Raw genomic sequence first — 7,745 nt, 5'->3', positions numbered from 1 at the left:
TTAGTTTTATAGTTAAATACATAAGAATGAAGAAAAGATCAATTATTGCCTACTGCACTTTACCTTTGAAATTCCGCACACATCTTTACTTTTTCCCTTTTGTGTTGTAGGTCCCCTTGTTACAATTTATGACTGTCAATTAATATATGATGCAAGAAATGCATGTCCTGTCAAAAATCACTGACTTTATAACTTTTTCTTTCCAATTTTCCATTTGAAATAAGTGAATCAAAGACCCCCTTTTCACCCTATTGTTTTTACTTTAAAAGCCACTCAGCTCTTAATAGAAAGGAATAATAAGTACCAGTTGTATAATAATCTGTCAATCAACCAGGTACTTACACTTTGGGCAGACCACTTATAGAGCTTTAGAAAAGATTTTTTTTAATACAAATAAAAGAAAATCACAAATTAAATGTAGATTGGAAAATTCCATTTTATATTGATTTTATTACTAGAATTGAGGAAGAAGCATGGTGACTGTATTAAGTTGATGCTCAAATGGATGTATTGAAAAACACGAGGAGAACAATGGCCATTCAGACCATGGAGAATGTATTCCCTTGTATTCCCACCTATTCATGTGCCTAGGTGAAGGAGAGCAATCTCCCGTACTTATTTGATCCCCCTAGAGCTCTTGGTTAGTTTTTGGTGTTTTACATATGTCAAATAGTTAATGAGAATAAGAGATTCATCTATTTTGGTGAAAAATATTTGAAATTCATGCATAATTTTATCATATTGAGTCTCCACAAACTTTCTGAAGACCTCTCATCTGAAGGTGTTTATAATGAAAAAGATGAGATGAAGGGGAAAAATTCAGAAAAAAATGAAGTGATATGTCACTTGCTTCTATTTATGAAGCTACTTGCAAATAGTGATGATGAAAGTGAAGTTTTAAGATCATCTGACATGTGCAATCAGCTATTTCTAAATTCCATCCTTTCTCTTCATTTTTCACATGAAAACTTTGTGAATGTGACTAAAGTGCTGACAGCTACTCTATCTTCTTCCAGCGGGGCTCTGAATCATGTGCATCAAATAGTATTCTCAAACACAGCATTTTTATCTAACTATCACAATTATTTGACCAAATAATTTGTGTTTGCAAATTTAGAGGCTGGGTTAGGACCATTTGCAAAAAATGGCCCTGGAAATGTCAAGTACACACAGCCTTTAGATAGCATCAGAAATGTTAAAGGGTAGAAAATCGAGGGATCATTACGTTTCAGAGCAATGGTACACCGCATGTACTCACTGCACACTCCAAAGAACAATAGGCTTTGAATTTTTCTTGGGGTACTTGGAACTTCAATTTTAAAGTATTCCACCTTAGACACAAGGTACAATGTCCTACCACATGTTCCAAGGTTTAAAGTTAAATCTAGACTCAACTTCTTTTAACGAAAGTGTACATTTTGTGTTCCATTAATGGTGAAGATGTTTAAGTGGACAAACCCTCAAAGGTGAGACTGATGTTCAGGCTTTCCTTGCATTGGCTTCTGAGGGGTGGGTGTCATCAACATCTATCCCCTTGCAGTACAATCCCAACTGCAACAGGCCACAATGACCAATACTTTTTACTTTACTAACTACTTTAAAAATGTATAACGAGGAGTGAAACATGGACAATATGACTATTAGAAATGGAGAAAATTTGATTTCATGACATTTTTGTAGCAAATTGTGTTCGGAACACAATGTGGCAAAGGTTGATAACTACTGAGCCATAAGATCCCAGTGGATTCTACAAGAGAGAGAGGCTTTGTCTAACGATTTCAGAAAGAAAAATTCCTTGGGGTAAATAAAAAAATAATAACAATAGCAAGAATAGCACCTCAAATAGCATCCCTTAGGGTTCACAAAATGGTTTTACACAAGCTATTCTATTTGATCTTTAAAATAGTACAGTACAGACAGTGTGCATTGTTATTCTTATGTGCATATCAGAATGGAGAAAAACAGAAAACTAAAGTATTCACAAAATGCTACACTATTAATAAGTATCAGATCCAAGATTCAAACACATAGATTTAATTCCATAATTGAGGATAGCTTACTAAGCATCTAAGTCTACTAATGATTCGTTTTTCATATTTATGATACTATCCACAAGGATATCTGAAACTACAAGAAATTTCAGTGTTTGTATGAAAGCAAATTTATATTTTTAAATTTTATGTTTCTTGCCAAATTAAAAATATCTAGGTTTTTGAACTATGATTTTATTTTTCTCATCACTTTGATTTATGCAGTATTTTATATTTGTCTATGAAAAAAGAGAAGCTTTTCCCTGCACTAACTTAAGTTTCTTTGGGAATACTGATATTTTTTCTTTTTGTTTGGGTTCTTAGTAGAATGGGGCTTAGAGTCTTCAAATTGAGAATCTAAGTATTAGTCTTCTTATTATTTGGGCTATATTATCACCTAGACATAACAAACTCCATTCCTGGTGCACTGATTTGTACTGCAGATCCGAACATAATTCAAGACTGAGAAAAACAACAAGGGATAATTATCCAGTAAAACAGGGAATGTGGCTTTGTACTGATTTTTTCTGTAACTTCTGCGGTCAAGTCCTCTGATTACCTGCCTCTGGTCTGACCCTGGACTTGGTTGTAGTGCCCAATCACATCTTATCATTGTTATTACTTAAATAAAAAGCTTTGGAAATCTAGGGAAGGAGGTCAGTGCTCCATCCTTTCATCCAATCCCTCTGTATCTGCTTCCTAACGCTCAAACAGACCGGGTAGTTTAACCAACAGAAGTATATGTTCTCCTCGTTCCATGGTGTTGGCAGAGTGAGCAGTTTCCAAGGCCTCTCTCCTGGCCCTGCAGGTCCACAACTTCTCCTGTGTTGCCATGGGAACTTCTCTCTGTGTGTGATGGTGTTCTTGTCTGCTCTTCTTGTGAAGACACCATCATACTGCTTTAGGGTATACCTGACGACCTGTTTTAAATGAATTGCCTTGTTAAAGATCCTATTTTTTTTTTTTTTTTGCAAATAAACATTTTATTTCTGCAACACAAACAACCTTCCCTTTCCCCCAAGAACATGAATTGACCTCACCCTTCCAAGCAGAGGACAAAAGCCGGTAAGTGACAGAAGGCAAGGTGTTATTAGAAAAATAGATTATACCCAAGGCTCTCCTCCCAGGGATTCGAACCCCTTGTCCCCATCCCTGGCTCCATATTAGGGCTTGCCAAAAAGGGAACGAAAAGGCAGAGAGAAGTTGGAAACTAACAGAAGCAATTCCAATGAACAAAGGGGAAAGTCTGGCAGTAAGTAGACCTGGAAGGGCAGGATGGGAGGAAATTTGCTCCTAGATTTGAATGCCTAAAAAGGAAGGGGGAGAAAATAACCTATTGGGTTATAAAATGATACATAGTTTCAATCGTATCAACCATTCCAGATCTATTGCCAAAGCTAAGTTCTGGTTGGTTTGTGGAGATAGAAAATGGGGATGGAAGGAAAGTAGAATCCCTCCAACTTCCCCAGAGAGTGGGTATTTCTATATCCAGCTCTACCCTTTTGCCCAGCCTGCCTCCCCCAAACAGCTTCCAAATCCTTTAGCTGAACTTTGCACCAGAAAATGGCAGTTCAATGGGGATGCTGCAAGTCTTGCCCAAGCCCTCCAGCCTCAGGACTAACATGAGGTTGAAGAAGAGTTGGGGGAAAGGGATTTTAAGGAATGAAATTAAAATCTCCTCTCATCCCCTACTTGAACTCAGACCCCAGAGCTGGACTGAGCAACACAGAGAGAGAAGACCAAACAGCTGATCTCATTATGAGGAACCCATGCAGACCTGTTGGACAGACACAGTAGGTGAAAAGGCTGAATTGGAGGCCAGCAGGGTTCCTTTAAGGCTCCTAGAAGAAGCAGGGGTCTGGAGTCAAGGGGGAGCCAGAAAAAATGCAGTAACATAGTGGGAGGAGCCTTTGAGCCTCCAAACTTATGGGTCACCCTCCACCACCACCCGCCCTCCCCCCCACAGTGCTAACCAGAGGGGCCCCTGCAGATGGCAGGCTAATCAAGGGCAGAGCTTGATACGGGTGCCCTTGGAAAGCACCCGGATGAAAGGGAAGACAGACTCGTCTAGGAAGGCAGCTGAGAAGGTGTACACATGGGCTGAAGTCTCCGCATTGTAGAAGCCCAGACGCCCAGCCTCATAGTCCAGGTACACGCCAAAGCGCCGTGGTTTCTCACTTGGGCTCAGCAGTGTCTGTTCTGTTGAGCTTTGTGCCTGGTAACGTTTGCCATTGGTGCCCACACACCACACTTCCCGCTGAAGCAGGGGCTGCTGGGGCAGGTAAAGCCGTCGGCGGCGATGATGATGATGACAAGGGGAGCTGGCATCCCCAGTGCTCACAGAGGACCCCCCCCCCCAGAGCCCACCATTTCCTTATGATGGGTTGATTCACGGGCAGCACCCACTGCCCAACCCCTCCGACAGCCCACCTCTGCCTCCCAGTAGTGCCGGCCAGAGCGGAAGCCCTGGGCCCCCAGTACACAGCAGACAGCTGAGAAGCACTTGGATGGTCAACAACCTCCTGCCGCCTTTCTGCCAGGCGGACACGGTGGCGATCAGGGGACAACATTGAGGCCGGATGAGCTGTGTCAGGGTCCAGCGTCAGGTCCACTCTTGCAGCCTGACAGAACATTTGGCTCATTTTCCTCACAATGGCATCTGTCAGGAAATCATGGCTATGGGGTTGGTCCAGATCAGGGGACCAGATCTCTGGTGGTTGCAGCGGTACCTCTTCACACCTACTGAAAGTCTCCTTGATGTCCTGAAACAGCCGTAGGCCACCCTGCTGACTCTGCTCCTGGGCCTCGGCCAGCAAGCTGTGCTGTTTGGGCTCAGCTGGGTGGCCTGCTCTGAGAGGCGGCTGGCTGCAGCTCCCGCACGCCCCAACTGGGCTTCATGCATCTCTCGGAGGCGCCGCTGCAGCCCTGCCTGCTCTTCAGCCAGAAACCGCGTCAACTGCCCAAACTCTGAAGCCACAGCTGTAAGCTCTAACTTCATCTGGCTCTTCAGTTCTGTCACCCGCCTCTCCTCCTTGGCCTTCATCTTCTGCATGACTTCCAGGTGCTTCCTCAGTGGTTCCAGGTGCCCTTGCAATTTGGCCTTGTACTCCTGCACCACCTCCTCCAATGGCACCACGCTGTGCTGTTTGTGGCTCCTAGAGTCACGGCACACCACGCAGATGGCTTCATCTACCTCGCAGAAGAGCGTCAGTGCTTCTTGGTGTTTAGGACAGATGCCCTGCTCGTTTACACGGCTCCCTCGAACAGGGGTTGGATGCATCTGCCGAATCACCGGAACCATGTTGGCCAGCTGCAAGTTGGGGCAGAAGCTCCGCCGAGGAAAGCTCTTTCGACACTGGGGGCAAGTGAAGCACCGCCGAGGGGCTGGAGGCGGGGGCAGTGGGGTGACAGTGTCTAGCTCCTCTTCCTCATCCTCCTCCAAAACTTCCTTCTCACCCCCCTCATCCTTCCCCCTGAGGTCCTCCTCCCTGTACCCCAAGTAGTAGTCCGGGTCTTCCTCCTCCCACACATAATCCATTTGTCCCAGCTGGACCCACCCATGCCACTGGTCCAAAACACACCCTCCTCTTCCTCCTCGATCTCTTCCTCCATTTCACCCTCATAGTCTTTGTCCCGCATATGGGTGTCCCACCCCCTACCAGCCCCTACAACCTCCACTTCCTCCTCCTCTCCGTCCTCTTCTTCCTCCTCTTTCTCCTCCTCCTCCTCCTCCCGGTCTAACTCTTCCCTGTCCTCCTCATCCTCCCCGCCCCACAACTGAGTTAAATACACTCGGCAGAAGTTGTGCCCGCAGCCCAAGGACACGGGGTCGGTGAAGTTATCAAGGCAGATGGCGCACATCGCCTCCTCTTGAAGGGTCTGCACTGGGTTGGGTGTCATGGCAACGGCTGCCATCTTAGTGTCCAGCCAGTGTAGATGTGCAGGGGCGGGGGGACAGATAGGGGGGGTCTTCCCCTTTCAGACGCCGTGTTGGCCCCTGCCCTGCCTCTCCACGCCTCGTCCCAAGCGCAGCCAGAGAACTGTCCGCTCGAAAACCCCCACCTCCCCAGAGTTCCCTGCTCCTTGCCGACAACCGTGTCTCAGGGTGGGCACAGGTGGGGTGAAACAGCTGAGCGCCGCCGCCAAGTCCTTCAGGTAGACCTGAGTGCAAATTTGCCTTAACGCTCCCCTGGCCTCCTCATAAACCCCTGCCCCTCCTCCTTCCTGGCCCCCTAAAGATCCTATTTTGAAATACAGTCGTATTCCACGGTACTGGGGGAGAGGAGGTCTATGTATGAGTTTAGTCAGGGGAGAGTGCAATTTGGCCTATAAGAGTCTCTTGCTTACTTCTTCATCCTCACTTGCCTTGTAGGAGGAGTTTCTCTTCTGCTTGGTCAACTCCCGGGACTCTGATGGGGCACTTTATGGGGTGGCATCACAGGGCAAGAGGAGGCCCCCTGTGTGGGTCTGTTCTATGAAATTTCTCAATTTTCTGTCTTACACTAATAAAGTGGCTGGTGACCCAAGGCCTGATGCACGGGACGCTTTCTCTCCTGATTTTACCACCTGAATGAACCAAGAAGGACCAAAGAAGAGAAGTGGTAGAATTTTCCATACTGCCAAGAAAAAACCCACAAAATCTAACCTTTTATTGAAAAAAGTGTTCATGTTTTAAGAGAAAAAGGGGGAAAGAAACCTCTCTGGGACCCTTGTTCCCCTCTAGTGCCTTTAATAACTGCCTTTCACTTCCCGGACAAGTGCCTTTCACTTCCCAGACAATTCTGAAGTCTAATTTCTCATCAACTCACCCTTCTTCCTCCAGCTACCAGGCAGTCTGAAGCCAGGAGCCAGGAGCTCCATTTGGTTCTCTTGTGAGTGGCAGGGGCCCAAGCACTAGGGCCATTTTCTGCTGCCTTCCCAGGGTCATTAACAGGGAGCTGGATCAGAAGTGGAGCAGCCAGCAATTGAACAGACACCCATATGGGATGCTGGGGGTCACAGGTGATGGTTTAACCTGCTATGCCACGACGCCAACCCCCTCATTTTTCTAAATTTTATATTTTTTGTTTAAAACGGAAGCACAAACATATGCATTAGCCTGGGTTCACACAGGGTCAGGATCATCAATGTCATTCACCTCCATCCACATCTTGTTCCACTGGAGGATCTTCAATGGACAAAAATATGCACATCCTCTCCTGTGGTAGTACACAGTTGTTGTCTTCTGGACAACTTCCTGATGAACCCGCCTGGGCTTCCTTTGAGGAGGGGTCACTCTTCAGAAATAGGTCCGTGATGATTTGCTTGCATGGTTTATTTTATTTATTTAGTTTTCATCACAGATTTGCATACAAGCAGATAATACACCAAGAATATTCCTATTATTGAAAACCATCCCGTGTTGGGGTCCAAGTTTTCAAGATTTTGAAGGAGCTCACTGACATCTGCAAAAGCTTCTGCTAAACCCTTCTCTGTGAATCTTCGTGGAGGTTCTTCTGTTTCATCTCCTGCAGCTTCCTTTTCTCTTCCCTCTTCAGCTATGCATTCCTGAGGTGACAGAAGAGTTTCAGTTCGTTATAATCTTATGGGACCAGCATTGTGGTTATTCGCAGAAATGTGATTATGTGATGCAGAAATGTGATTATGTGATGCATAACTGTACCAACAATTTTATATGTCAATTTAAAAAAATAAAGTAAAATTTTAAAATGAGAT

The 7,745-nt window shown here is 45.3% G+C and overlaps 1 pseudogene; it reads right to left on the bottom strand.

The window, feature by feature from the left end:
* Nucleotides 1-3,418: 3,418 nt before the first annotated feature.
* On the bottom strand, nt 3,419-6,016 carry LOC100357216 (E3 ubiquitin-protein ligase TRIM41 pseudogene; annotated as a pseudogene).
* Nucleotides 6,017-7,745: the final 1,729 nt, after the last annotated feature.

Source organism: Oryctolagus cuniculus, chromosome 3 (genome assembly GCF_964237555.1).
Source record: "Oryctolagus cuniculus chromosome 3, mOryCun1.1, whole genome shotgun sequence".
Classification (NCBI taxonomy): Eukaryota; Metazoa; Chordata; class Mammalia; order Lagomorpha; family Leporidae; genus Oryctolagus; species Oryctolagus cuniculus.
This window is presented reverse-complemented; position numbering and strand designations above follow the sequence as displayed.